The sequence below is a fragment of the Prionailurus bengalensis genome, chromosome C2, assembly GCF_016509475.1.
Source record: "Prionailurus bengalensis isolate Pbe53 chromosome C2, Fcat_Pben_1.1_paternal_pri, whole genome shotgun sequence".
Classification (NCBI taxonomy): Eukaryota; Metazoa; Chordata; class Mammalia; order Carnivora; family Felidae; genus Prionailurus; species Prionailurus bengalensis.
Window position 1 is genome coordinate 81,866,296 of NC_057350.1, and position 15,300 is coordinate 81,881,595.

Sequence of the window (15,300 nt, forward strand, 5' to 3'; positions counted from 1 at the left end):
GAGCTTCACTCTATTAACCTCTGCTTCAGAAATGAGGTCTAGATTATCTTTCAATTACCTATGGCTCTGACAACCTGTAACTCTAGGGTTATTTGTTGGCACTGTGCTTGAGTTCATATGGCTATTACTTCCAGTGTGGAAGTCACCCCTGAGTTGGCTCTCCAGTGAATCAAGATAAAGACAAGGGTGCCAAGTCTTGAATCCAGGTGAAGCACCAAGGGCATGACACAAAGCTGGATCAGTCCGTGCAAAGCCCTGGGGAGCTCCGCCATTGTTTCCCTCTAGCCCCACCCTATATATGAATGAGGGGACTTCCTACACATTTTCTCCCAATTCTTCACTGAGCTTCACATCTGCCCAATCCAACCTTTAGCCTTAAACCAGCAATAGCCTTCAGGCTGTATCACCCACACCTACACTCCTCTGTTTATCTGATATTAAAACAACATTTTTCTCAGTGATTTCTTAGTGCATCCCACTTGAAATGCACACAGGGTATCCTAGACAAGGTTCCAAACGGAGAGGGCAAATCTCCCTAGACTTTCACGTCAATTTTCCAGCAGTGGAGACAGGCTTCCTGTCATTTATTCAGCACACACTTACGAAGTACCTATCAAGTGCCAGGCACCAGGGAACAATGATGAGCAAAAACAGACACAGTCCCTATAGCCCTTAGGGAGTATGGGAGCCAGGCCTCAATAAAATAATCCACAGGCACATGATTAGGATCCGAGATAAATGCCAAGAAGGAGAGTCACATGTCTACCCTGAACCCCAGGGAGACCAGCCAGCCAGTGTAGCTCACGGATATGCCTCATTCAAACCAACTGAGCAGGCAACACACAGGCCCCCTCCTGGCAAATGCCTCATCATAGATCTGCCCAGATGCAGAGGTCTTGCCTGGGAAGGGTCACTTTGGTTGACCTACTACTTTACAGGCACACATCGTTCTCTCTGCCTCCACGCTGTGCCCTTGTAGATTTTCACTGATGTGTGGACCATCCCCTAAATCTCAAAGCGATGGCATGGGCCGCCAGCCAGCCATCTCAGACTCACATTCCCAGGTGAGGAGCCAGAGCTCAAATGAGCCAAGAAAATAATTGTGAGCTTGTGAGTTCTTTGTTTCTCAGCACGTCCTTTTCACTTGTATGAAACCATGACAGAAAGTGGCCTGTGGGGTTCAGGAGCTGTCCAGAGTTGGAGGTTCCCAATTTTCCAATTTGGTGGAGCTCTGACCAGAAAGATAGTCATAACGAGCAGTAGCCAGCCACTTACCGCTCACTGGGGTTAAGAGAAAGTAGAAATGTTTCCAGCAAGTGTGCATTTCACAGAGGTCTTTCTGGCTAAGGTCTCTCCTGGGGGCTGAGGTAGAGCAAGGCGAGTTATCCCTAAAGAGCCGGGGGTACTTGGGTGTGTAGTGGGACTCCCCTCGGCGCTGGGAAGTAACCATGGCAACATACATGTCATTCCTCTTAACCCGTTGCAGGCCTACAGAGAAACTCTGCTTTGCCTTTCACAGGAAACTACAGCATTGTCCTTCAGTCCTTCAGGTGCCCACATCGGAATCAATATGCGCCAAATGAGGCGTTATCTTCTCCCTCTTTATACACCCTTCCATCTCTCTGAAAGCCTGCTGCACCCTGTCCATGTTCCTTGCCTTGTTAATGGCATCACCCGTGGCCCAAGCTGGAGACCCAGAGTCACGCATTTCTCTTCACGGATGACTGTGGAACTCTCCTACAATTCTCTCCTTACATGGTGTCTGCCACCAACCGTGAGCTCTTCAGCTCCAGATGTCGCAATTCCTTCTACATCCTTGTGCCTGACACAGTCTCTGAGACCTCAAAAGGTCTTAGTTAATATTAGTTGACCGGAAGCACCCAGGGTCAGGGGCACCTGGAGTGGTGAGTTAGTGTTTGAGTTGATCTCTCAGCAAAGTGGAATTTGTGTGTGTGGTGGGTGCTAGGGCTCGATGTCCCAGGGCCCCTGTGCCAGCATCAGCCTGTACTGGAGGCTGGGTGGGGGGGGTCCACCTCCCAATCCTCGCTCTTCCCTTCTCCAGGCCCCTGTCTGTTCCCTGCTGCCCCTACATGAGGTGTGGCTCTCAGGGCACCTGGCAGGGCTGTCTGGGGGATCTGCGGGGTGGACCAGGTATGCTTTTTTGCAGCTTCCAAATGAAGGCCACACAGCCTAGTTCTCAGAAGCCCGTTTCTATAGAAACTAGAATGTTTTCTATGTAGCATTGAAATCCCAGAATCCCAGGTCTCTTAGAAATCTAGAGATCATTGTGTCCTCTAGATAAGGAAAGTGAGGACCAGCAAGGTAAAGTGGCTTGCCCTTGGCCAAACCCATACTGAAGTGCAGGTCCTTTAGCTCACACGGGCCAGTTCCCAGTACACTAGAGCAGGGATTGGCAAACTTTTCCTGTAAAGGGTCACATAGTAACTATTAAAATAGTTAGGCTTTGTGGGCCGTAAGGTCTCTGATGCAACTATCTGACTCTGTCCACTTAGTGTGAAAGCAGCCATGGACAATACACAAATGAATGGACGTGGCCGTGCTGCAATACAACTTTATTTTACACAAACAAGAAGCGGGCTAGATTTGCCCAATTTCTGCACTAGAACCTCACATGGTCCACAACCAGCAGCAAGGGCATCATCCGACAGTGTCAGAAATGTAGACTCTCGGGTCCTAGGCCAGACCTGCTGGAGCCGAATCTGGGTTTCCACAAGAACCTTTGGTGATCATGTGTGTATTGAAGTTTGAGAAGCACTGCACTGGTGAGCCTGGCGGCTCCCCCCTAAGAATGCCAAGAAGAAACCTTATGGATTAGGAAAATGAGACCCAGAGAGATTAATGGACCCGCCCAATGGGTCACACAAATTGGTGGATCTGGAACTAGAGCCCAAGTCCTAGTCTTTCAAGGTGGAATTCTTTCTGCACACACCAGAGTACCTGCCCCAGCCCCCTCATTTCTGGCTGTCCCTGACCCAACTAAATTCACTGGAAATTAAACAAAACCAACCCTTTATTCTTCTTCAGCTGACTTCTGAATCAAGAGGGCTCTGACTCCAGCTGTGTCTCCTCCTCTTCCCCACCCCATCCCCAACCAAGACCTGGGAGGGGTTGGCAAGATAGAATGTGCCTCTGGAGTCTGCCTCATCATCTCTAGGATGGGGGAAACTTGTTCACACAGGGTCAAGCTGCAGTCAAACTTCTACTTAATTCCTGCCTTAGGAAGTTTGCTGCTCAAAACAGAACCACAGAGCCATTGAACCTTTCATTTTTCACATGCAGAGGAAACTTCTAGACTAGAAGGCCTAGACTACCTTAGATTTTTTCCTCTTCTGTTTGCCCCATCTTGGCCCACACACCAGACCCTGTTTCTCTGTAGCAGCTTTTTAGCCATTTAATATCAGGTGTCTCCTAAGACCCAGCCTACAGCAGAACTCCATTGGCCACACATTCCACACAGCCTGAACATTGGTGCCCTTGATCCATTCCTAATTTGGGTACGAAGTGTTTCATGTCCTCAATTTATTGACAAATACGTACTGAGGTGTTATTTACTGAGCACTTACTTCTGGGGTTGCATATTTAATTACAGATCTTCCCGGACTTACGACAGGGTTTCATCCCAGTAATCCCATTGTAAACTGAAAATACTGTAAATTCAAAATGCGTTTACGACACCTAACTACCTAACCCACATCGCAGCATAGCCTACGTTAAACGTGCTTAGAACACTTACACTACCCTACAGCTGGGCAAAACCATCTCACACAAAGCCTATTTTATAATGAAGTGTGAACTATCTCTTGTAATGTAACGAATCCGGTACTGAAACTGAAAACCAGAATGGCTCTTTGGGTATGGAAGGGTTGTCATGTATCAGTTGTGTACCCTGTGATCGTGTGGCTGGCTAGGAGCTGTGGTTTGCTGCCCCTGCCCGGCATCATGAGACAGTATGGTACCTCATATCACTGGCCTGGGATTCAAAATTTGAGGTATGGTTTCTAAAAATTGCAAGTCAGACATCATCTGTATTTAATCCACTTTACGGCTGAGGACACTGAGGTTAATGGGGATAAGCGGCCCAAGAAAGGTGTACATGATAGAGCCTGGATTCAAACCTGCCTTCAAGTACTGTCAGTGTTCCAGGTGCTGTGGAAGATGCAACCAAGAGTGGGATGTGTCCTGACCTCCAGTAGTTCACAGTCTACCTACAGGAGATCTATGCAGAACAGTAGTGTTAGCACTGGTATGATAGGCAAGCGCCATGGAGTGGCAGAAACAGTATCATACGAGTGTGGGAGGCAAGAAAAAAAAAGGCTTTCCTTAGGAACTTGATCCCCAGCTGCCAGTACTGTGCCATGCATCTAGGAGGTGATCGGGAAATATCTGATGTAAGAATAAGTGGATGCATGAATGAATGAATGAATGAGCAAGGTGCGATGTGTGTGTGCTGATACTTGAAGCTGGCAAGGATTTGAAAAGACGGTGAGGGAGAAGAGGGGAAGGCGGGCTGGAGCACTAGCGTGTAGAGGTAGCACAAGGGAAGGCCAGAGAGATAGAGACCCTGGAGTAATGTGCCACAGAATTGGTTCATGATCCTCGAATAATAGGAAGAGAGGAAGAGGTGATGGGGTGTAAGCCCGGAGCAATAGGATGGGAGAGTAGTGTGCAGTTTGGGTTAGGGGACAGGAAAGGGGACTGGTGGCAGGAGACCTGTTCAGAGGCTAATGCATGATGCAGGCTTACAGCTCTCAGGTCCGGAACCGGGAGGCTGTGGCCCAAAGAAAGAAGGAACAAAAGCCAACAGGAGTAGGGGTCAGACAGAAGGGGCGCTGCCACGTGTGTGGTTCCTCCCTCCCCACAAACCAGCCAACAGGATCCCAGCTTCTGCCCACACACCCCGCCCTCTCCCGTCAGCCTCCACAGCAGACCGCCGCCCCCCACCCCAACACATTCACAGAATGGACGCCTGACACTGGAACCTGTGTCTTTTCCACCTCCCGCACACTCAATCCGTTTTCAGGCCGATTTGCCCCATACTTGTTAAGCATCTATTTGAATTTAACACTAGATATGAGAAATACTTTATACTCCTCATCTCATCTTAATCCCTTACAACACTCTTGAGAAACACTTTATAATTAGAAAAATGAGGCTCAGGGAGGTCAATTGACCTGTCCAAGGCCACACTGATTGATGGATCTGGGACTGGAGCCAAGTCCTAGTATTCCAAACATGGCATTCTCTCCATATACACCACAATACCCTCCCCCACCCCACACCCCCACCCCCACCCCACCCCCCCATTTCTGGCCAATCCTGACCCAACAACCAGAAAAAGTCTCTCTGATCACAACTCTCTGCTTTTGCCTTTCTGGGGCAGGTGGGTGGTGTGCTTATCTCTCTGAGCTGTGATTAGCCTGGTGGGTGTAGATGTCTGCAACGTACCTTGTATGTGTCATGCGTGAGAATCAGGTTTGAGTTGAACTGGAAAATCTCACCACTAATTGATTGATTTCATTACATCCACTGTACCTGGAGCTTCTCAAGCTCCATGAGCAAAGTAAAGCCAGACAATACACCAACAATTACCAACAACATACCAACAATAGCATTTGACATTCAAGCCGAGAAAGTCATCATTCCATTTAATAAGATTGTGCAGCCAAGAAGTCTTCCCTGAGAGGAGCCAAGAAGAGGCTCACCCCCTCCATGCTCACTTCCCTGCCCTCAGACACCCTGTCACTCTAAGGTATTTTGTCTCTGCCTTGAGTTCTTTATTCAGAGCTTATTTTTGGAGTCAAACAAGCCTTGGTTTGAATTCCAGCTGTACCACATGCCAGCTTTGTGACGTTAGGCAAGCTTCTCAACCCCACTGAGCCTCAGGAGTTTTTTATGTCGAGATAATAGTTGCTATCTAACAGAGTTGCCGTGAGGGTTAAAAGCATAACCTTTGTAAAGCTCTAGGCCTGCCTGGCCTAGAGTCTGTGCTCAGTAATGGTCATTTTCTTCATGACTTCATTGGGACCACCAGGTCAAGATTCCCTGTACCTCCACTGCCTCCCAGACCTTAAAAGACCTTCTCACTCTTGGTTTTTCTTAGAGGCATGATGATGTCAGAGGCTCGCTTCAGAGCCATTTCTAGGAGATCATTTCTTCCTGAGGAATTCTCCATCACACTGCCTCTCCCCTTCTGAAGCACCTGACCCTTATGCATAGAGAGGATTAGATGCCCCCCCTTCCAGAAAATACAGAGCTTTCTTCAGAGCCCTGCCTAACCCAGAAAGAGAAAGCCACACAGAATGGAGGCCCCACTCTTCCCTCCCCACCCCACCACACAGCAGGCTTTCAGGAACCGACAACAATGGCCATTGTGAGCCCGCGCTTACTCTTTCTCTCACCTCAGTGTAGGGTTGCACAGAATGTTCTGACTTTTGCACAGTGTAAGGAGTGGTAAAGATTGCTGCCAATCTGTTCTTGACCCAGACAGTCAGGAAATCCAGACTCTACTTTTGTTGGAACAGCTCCAACAGACTTGAAGGGTAGAATGCCCCTATGCCAAATCAGGGAAAATAGAGGCCCTGAGGAGGAAAGTGACTTGCCCAGGGCCACACAACTAGACAGCCAGAGCAGAGACAGAAATCCCAGGGCCTGCCTGCTAGATCAACACATTCCCTTTCCCTCCGAGCCTACAGCCTCTCCTCTTTAGAAAGCAGAGGCTCTAGGTTGCTTCTCCTTCCGATCTGCTTCCATCTGGATTTTCCAGAGGCAAAGACCACTCAACACTCTCTGGACACTTTTATTGGGCTTTAAACAGACCCCTGGGAATAGAAGAAACCTGCAAGCCAGTATGACAACAGCAGGACACAAAGGACACTCCCCTCAAAGGAGGTGCTTCACTAGCAGGGGTATCAACACTATGCCTGAAGTATCTCCAGATCCAACCCTACTCTTCCTTGTTCAGGCCAGGAATAGTGGATCACTATGAGGTTGTATCTTTCTCTTTCTCTCTCTCTCTCTCTCTTTCTCCCCCTCCCTCCATCTCTCTCTCTCTCTCTCTCTCTCTCTCTCTCTCTCTCTCTCTCACACACACACACACACACACACACACACGCAGGTGAAGAAAAGGAACTAAAGGAACTCATTTGCAAATAAAATGCTGAATCTCCTGCTTTAGAGTCACAGAGTGGTAATAGAGATGCTTCATTTGTCAGGAAGGACAGTCATCCTAAAAGTTCAAGGTTACAGTACCTCTGGCCTTCACAGTATATCTGCTTTTCTCCTCCTCAGCACTTCATTCTCCCCCTACCTTCTCCTCTCTTACCCACCTCTTACCCACCTTCCATATCTTCCTCTCCCTCTTTCTTTTGCCTCCTGCAATACCTTCTCTGGGTCATGTCAGTTACCATCCACAGAAGGCCACTCACCATGTAGCAAAGACAGGATATTCTGAGGTCGCCCCTTTCTAAGGAAACATAAAATCCCCATAACAGCCGCTGTTTCTTAAGGGCTTTCTGTGTGCTCTCTGTGCAGGGCCTCTGATTGCATCACTTCTACACCTCACCACAACCCTGCCAGTGGGTTACTGTATCTACATTTTCCAGATAAAAGACAGACTCAGAAAAGCTAAGTGACTTCTCCTGAGATAATGACACTTGTGGGTGCCCAGCAGTAGTATTCGATGTAGGTCTCTGCCCCACAGCTAGTCTCAGGAGCACATTCTTCATGTTGGGTTTACAGAATGCCAGGGAATGAGCCCTCCTGCCTGCTTATTTTTCTGGCAAAGGTCCTTCTGCCTCTACCCCATGTCCGAGCTAGGATCGTGAGGAAAAGCATGGTCCTAGATTATTCTTCAGGTCAGGTATGGTTGGGATCCCTAAGGGCCTGGTGCTTTGAGAGGCCAGGTGGGAATGTGTCCAGGTGAAGATCCTATAAGTCACTTAAAGCCTCTTTCCTTACCCACCCTTTGGTGCCCAAGGAAACCCCAGAGCCCCTCCCTTCCCCAAAATCAAGAAACAGTCTTGTGGGGCTCTCCATCTCCCCGCCCCCGGGCTATTTTCAGGTTGCCAGGCTTCTAAGTTGGCTTTGAAGCTCTTTCGCCAGGAGCAGTCCTTCATCTGCATAGACCAGACCCAGTGGGAAGCTGAGGCAATCTGCTCAGTGCTTAGCTTTTAAGGCTCTGGGTGCCTGAACCACCAAGGGCACGTGGCCCATTTCCATGGAAATTTGGAGGCAGGAGAGGAGCCCAAGGTGACACGTGACACGCCTTGGCAGGCCGAGTTTGAGAGAGGCCTACCAGCTACCACTCACCTGTCTGGACTGTGGGGACTGAACCTGGCCCCACCACAAGGCAGAGCCCCACTTGTGTCCTCTCCTTCTGAAGAGAGTAAGAAAGTCCCACACCCCCGCCCCCCCTCCACTGCATGTCAACTTCTCCCTAACAGAGTGAGGAGGGACATTTCTTCCTGCTGTTGGCAGAGCTCCTTCACATCCTGTACCTCTTCTGTCCGCAAAATACCTCATGAAGTAGGTTTTATTATTGTGTCTGTTATGGGCAAGGACCTGGGGGGAATTTTGCCTCCCCCCGGATTCCTATGTTGAAACCCTAATCCTCTACCTCAGAAGGTGACTGCATTCAGAGACAGGACCTTTAAAGAGGTGACTAAGATGGACTGAGGCAGTTAGGGCAGCCCTAACCTAATCTGACTGGTGTCCTTGAAAGAAGAGGAGGTCTAGACACACAGACAGACATACTGGGGATGCGCGTGCTTAGAAGAGAGGCCCCAGGGGAAACCCACCCTGCCAGCACCTTGATCGTAGCTGTCCAGCCAACACAACTGTGAGGAAATAAATGTGTGTTGTTTTAAGCCACCCAGCCCGATGGGCTTGTGTTATGGCAGGCTTAGCAAACAGACTCAGAAAAGACAAATAACCTGCCCTATGTGGACACAGAGATTAAGCTGAAGCTGTTAGCCCCAAACTCAAGACCCTGTAGTGTTTCTCACCATTTCCCTTGAACCCTGGGACTCCTTAGTTGTCTAGCAGAAGCCATTTATTAAGTAGTGACAAACTCCTTTTTGCATTTCTAATTAGTCAGACACAGAGCCCTGCCAGGAAGAGCTTCAGATGGGCATTAGCTAACCAGTGTTACCCCACCAAGTGGATAGGAATCCAGCCCAAAGAAATGATGCCTAACATCCTAGTTCACCTGTGCTACTATAACCCAGGTAAAGGGACGGCACCCACAGGCTTTATTAGATTATACAGGTACCCCAGGATGTGGGGCAGGCTTCCTTGCCCATATGACAAGATGGTTCAGAAACTCTCTGGGTACCATCATGTAGGATTTCAGCACATCCACTGGGGGTTGCTTGGCTCCCTGGGCTCCCCATTGCAGCTCTCAGACCCGAACCCTGGAGTACTGACTGAAGGGGAAACAAGGTAGGAGTGGGGTTGAGGGTAGCAAGGCATCCCATTAGGCCGAGGATCTCCCATGCATCCCTAGGGCACAGCAAGCTAGAAGTCTGAATCATGCCACACACGTATATATATCCTGAGCTTCCCTTGCATTTTAAACGACTGAACTTTCATTAATGTGAGCCAGCAGCCAAGAGGAGAATGATCATAAAAATTATGCATTAAGAAAGAGAGGGGAAGGCCTCCTGGGTGACTCCGTCAATTAAGCATCCTACTCTTGATTTCAGCTCAGGTCATGATCTCACAGTCAGATTGAGCCCCGAGTCAGGCTTTGCACCGGGCATGCATGGAACCTGCTCGGGATTCTCTCTCTCCCTCTGTCCCTCCCCAACTCGTTCTTTCTCTCTCTCTCCTCTCTCAAAATATTTAAAAGAGAGAGAGAGAAAGAGAGAGAGAGGCAAAAACCAGACTGGGTCAGCATTACCTGATATATGCAGATGAAATAAATTAATTCGTGGAAAGCCTGTTACCCAGTTCAGTCTAGACAGGTAGTTACTATTATTATTAATCACTATCTTTTTCTTCTTTCAGGTCAAACTGTCAAGGTCTTTGGCACTAAAGCATGTATCTTATTCAGTCTATTCAACAAACATTTAATTGGGAACCTTCTATATGCCAAGGGCTGGGCCAGTTGCTAGGGTTACAAAGATAAACAAAACAGGAAAACATCCTGGCTTTCAACTCTCAGTGGAGTTGGGAGAGTAATATGTTCAGAAACAGTTGTCATTGGGTGAGATCCACTGTCTGAGCATAGGGGAAGGAAGAAGCATGGTGCCTGGCGCATCCCCAGAGGGCAAATAGGAGTTCTCCACGCAGAGAGACACCTGTGTATGACACAGGGCCAACCAGTAAATGACCTTGCACACCTGACTAAGGAGCCAAGACACCGTTCCTTGGGCTTCCAGAACCATTGATGCATCTGAAGAAGGGAGTGGACAGATCAGATGTGGCCCTTAGTTCTGAATGCTCTGCCAGCTTTACCTGTCAGTATTGAGCTCCAGCCCCTCCTCCCAAAAGTGGGCAGGACTAAGGAAAGAAAAGCAAAATGGGGCTGTTGAGATCAAGGAAGTAGGGAAAGGAGCAGAGTGAGGGAAGAGATTGGAGGGAAAAACAGACCGAGTGGGTCGCCCACTTAATCTGAAGTTCACCTGGATTTGAGGTCTCTGTGTGGAGGTGTGAAACTAGAGGACCATTGAAGGTTTTTTAAATGTTTTAGCCTGAATGTGAGGGTTTGGGGACACTTGTACACAGCTCTAAGAGGGTAGATAAACAGACGATTGGGAGTCGTTAGGCTGAATCTGGCAGAAAAGGAAAGTGAAACTAATAGATTTTAGTGCCCACTCTAAAGGGCCCAGCACTTTAACGTTCAACTCTGCCATTTAATCTCATAACCACACTTGAGGTCACTATTATTGTTCCTAACTCCTAATTTTCAAGTGAAAAAAGCTCTAGATCAAAGTAGTCAGGAAGTAACTTGTTGATATCCTTTTTCACTCTAATTCTTGCATATATTTTGGGCACTTTTATTGCCTAAGGCTCAGGTTCTCAGTCTTGAGCGTGCCTCAGAATCTTCCAGAGGGCTTGTTAGAACACAGACCACTGGGCCTAATCCCCGGAGTTTCTGATTCAGTAGGTCTGGGGTGGGGCCTGAGGATTTGTGTTTCTGACAAGTTCCTGGTTGACTCGGATGCTGCTGCTGCTGCTGCTACAAGACCACACTTTGAGAACCACCCAACAACCTAGCCCGGTGGTTCCCAAACTGTGCTGCCTTTTGGAATCACCTGGGAATCTTTAAAAACAAACATTGATGCCTGCCTCCCAGGCCCACACATTCTGATTGAACTAGAATAGATGCAATCAGGCCATCATTGTTGATAAAAACTCTCCAGGCAATGTTAACATGCGACAAAGTATGGGAACCATTGACCTAGCCTCACTTCGCCTTGACCCTAATGCCCATCTTCTTCGGCTGCCCAGCTGGGGCCACAGGAGGGACTTGTCATCTACTAGCATGGCTCAGAGCACTTCTTTCCATCCCTCCGTCTCCCGCCTGTCTCAGAACACCTGCTCCTAGAACTCCTCGTGCCTCTCACCCCACTTCTCCCTTTTCCTCCAGTCCGTTGTCTCTAGTCCTGTTCAGACTAGACCCGATGCTACAGTCAGTATTACAACCATCTCTTACCCACTGCCAATACATCCACCTCCTTGTTCTTTCTTTGACCACGACTAGCTGGGAAAGTTTGAGGAGAAGGATCTAAACCAAACTTCAGGCATGGGAGTGAAGGGAGGCTTCTTGAAGTTGATGACACTTGAGCTGAGTTTCGATGAACAAGTAGGAGTGGCAGAGGGCATTTCAGGCAGGGGTACGACATGTGTAGAGGCACAAAGGAGGGGAACAGGAGGATTTACCTGGAGAACTACATGTTGTGTATGTCTGAAGCAGGTACTAACCCACAGGGTCAGGAAATAAAACTGCAGAGGCAGCCTCTTGCCAGAAGGGGATAGGCCTGGGGCATGAAGCCACGGAGTTTACATCACATTTGCAAGTAGGAAGAGCAGTCAGCTGATACTTTTTTTAATGACTTTTAAATTATAACATTAATACACACTTAGAGAAGATATGAAAAATGTAGAAAAGCATCAAGTAGAAAATAACAATGACCTTTAATCTAATTATCCAGAACTCACCACTGTTAAGATTTTAGGGGCATTTGTCCTTTTCTCCTATGCACATTCTTACATAACTGAAAGCATGCTGTGCATAAATACGTTTATATGTCACCTTCACACTTAACATTATATGCGTATTTAATGTTTTTGAGATGTTGTAAATATCTTAATGGTGGCATAAGTCTATTGTCATGGATACCATAGACTTTATTTAACTAGTCTCATACAGATGGAAATAGTAAAGGGTGAGATTTCACTGTTATAAATGATGCCACAATGTTCATATTTGTATGAACTTGGATTCTGTCAATGATTTCTTATGATCAATACCAAAAAAGAATTTAATGAATCAACAGTATGAAAATTGTAGACTCTTATTGTCAAATTTCTTTCTGAAAAGCTTTTGCCAATTTACACTTTCATTATAGGTGTGAAAGAATGCACATTTCATCTTCTCTTGCCAGCACTTGGTGTTATGATTGGTGCCACTGAAGGATTTTTGGTATGGGGATGACATGAGCAGATCTGCGTTTATAAAATCACATACTGGAGGCTGAGTCTAGTGGGCCAGATTGGAGCTGCTGTTGTTGTCCTTGCTGTGCCTCCTTTGCTTCCACATTCTCCTTTTTCCATTTCCCCATTCTCCATCTTTTTTCTCCTTCTCAGAGAGTGTATGACAAGGCTTTGTTACCAAGAGCGAAGCTGAAAAGCCCAGCTCTGTGGCTGCAACAAACTTGTGCCCAGACCAGTGACCCTCTGTTTACAGTTCTGTCATCTAGATAGATAGATAGATAGATAGATAGATAGATAGATAGATAGTAATTCTCCTTAGGTAGAAATATTTTTTTATACTTTTCAGTGAAATTGCCAAATGGATTTATTGCTAAATTAATTTCTTTCTGCATTCTGTGACTGTCCAACCCTACATGTGTTCCTCTGTCCCTGGAATATCTTTGCTCCTTCTCCTTCTCAACCCAGCAAATTGCCTGGCATTCATCCTTCAAGACGTGCCTTAAATGTCTGTGACACCTTCCTCCCACGCTTAGCCCAGTCAGAATAGGTTACTCGGGCCTCCCTGTCCCTATAGTTCAATTACAACATTTTCTACACCTAACACATTTTCTCCCTCTTGGCCAAGAGTCCTTTAGGAGTAGAACATTTTGTATTCCTGGTGTTTCTCTGGCATTCAGCTGCTACTCAGTAGCTTATGAGTGAGTGAGTGAGTGAGTGAGTGAGTGAATGAATGAATTCCTGTTTTACTAAGGTGCATGGACATTTCATCTTAAATACTAATGAGTTAAAAGTGTAAAGACAATGTGAAGATGATATGAATTTGCCAAAACCACACTCAGAATCATGGGTATCAGGTAAAACAGACACCTGGTATACCAGATGTCCTGATCCTGGATTCTAAGTTCTGAACATTAATTGTTCTATGTGCTTAGATGTTGACTTACACTCTATTCTGTTTCATTTTAACTCCAAATTTAATTTTTGCATAAGTATCTCTGTGCTAAAGGAAGTAAAAGGAATTAAGCGATTTAAGCAATGCCAAAATATCCCAAAGTGTATTCCAAAGAAAACTACCAGAGACTGTTTATAGATATCACACAAAAGAAGAGCCTCATGGTCCCATAAGTTTGGGAAACAACGTTAAATAGATTTCTTTATCTCAGAACGTCCTAGTAGGCATTGTAGGAAGTTTAAAGGAAGATCAGCCAGGCAATGGCAGAGAAATAGAAAAGCAATCAAGGCTTTCTTCAGTAGTAGACAGGAGTCATCCTAGCCTCTTTATGCCAGGGAAGATTCAGAGTACAAATTCAAAATCAGAATGGCAAAGTGTATACCGAGATCCTAGCCCCTTACCCTGCATTTATCTCCTTAGTCCCACGTGTGTGTAAGCCTCTGCCCGCCCCCCCCACCCACCCACCATGTGGATGAGATCAGCCTTCATTACTTCTCTTCTAGAGCCAGGAAGCAAGGTAATGTGTGGGAAGTGATAGCTGCAAGGTAATGTGTGGGAAGTGATAACAACTTAAAGCCATTCAACAGGAAAATTTGTTAAAAGACCAAGACATTGTAAAAGCTGAAACACTTGAGTCTATTAAGTCCCCTGCTTCTTAGAACATTTTGTTACCAGGGAATGTTTCAAGGAGGGAAAACATTGAACTATAACAGCACTGTCAGATACCAAAGTCTGGTACAAAGAGCAACATTTTACAAGACATCTGTCTTTCTGCCACTAGAGAAACCTCTGAAAAGTTCTGCTGCTTTTTTCTCCTACCCCAGTATAATTCCCCACCCTCCTCACCCCTAGACACACTCCTTGGTTTCTCTCTTCCCTCCTCCTCCTCCTCCTCCTCCTCCTCCTCCTCCTCCTCCTCCTCCCCCTCTCACATTCATAGCCCATGCTGATTTTGCAGACACTGTGTTAAAATGACACAGTAAGCTAAGACTATCCAATGGTTATTTAATGCTCTTTGGTAAGAAGGGAACTAATTACGTGGCTAGAGGTTTAGATACTTGTTTATTGGATCCAAACTCCTTAAGAGAGCCTGCAGCGTTCTCCTAAACAAACACTGCCCTTTCATGGCTTCTTGTTCCAAGCCCACATGAGATGGAGAGTTTAAGGAGACAGTATCTCCACAGATAAGAAAAAAAGGGATAGCAGAGAAGGAGAATAGGAGTATGGACTGAAGTAGAGGGGAAAGCTTACGTGCCTGTGACAGAAAGATGAACCGTCTGTGTATCTGTTGGCAGCTAATGTCCATTGGTGATAATCAGTAGGTTAGACTGTAACAGTGTTGACACATTTGTGGTCAGCTCAGTGGTTTGCTTAACTGTCTTCATTAGCAAAACGTCCATCAAGGGAATGTTTTTAAACAATACCTCCTAAACAAAAAAGTATAGACAAACCTAAACATCTCTTTGGCAATCTTAACAAACACTATTACACAATACCGGCAGGGACTTTAGACAAAAGCCATCTATGAAATAAATAAAAGTGCTGACTTTCTAGTTTGTGGATATTAGTAGGATATTGGTAATTAGCTACAATCTATGAGAAAAGTACCTTCGCCCCGGTAGGGAAAAGAATGGAAGGTTTTAAAGAATCTGCCTTTTTATTTTGCTTCT

The 15,300-nt window shown here is 46.5% G+C and overlaps 1 protein-coding gene across 12 annotated transcripts in view; it reads left to right on the forward strand.

Moving 5' to 3' along the window:
* The window catches only part of DGKG (diacylglycerol kinase gamma), a 216,364-nt gene that overhangs the window by 173,842 nt on the left and 27,222 nt on the right, over positions 1–15,300 (forward strand). The window lies entirely within an intron of this gene.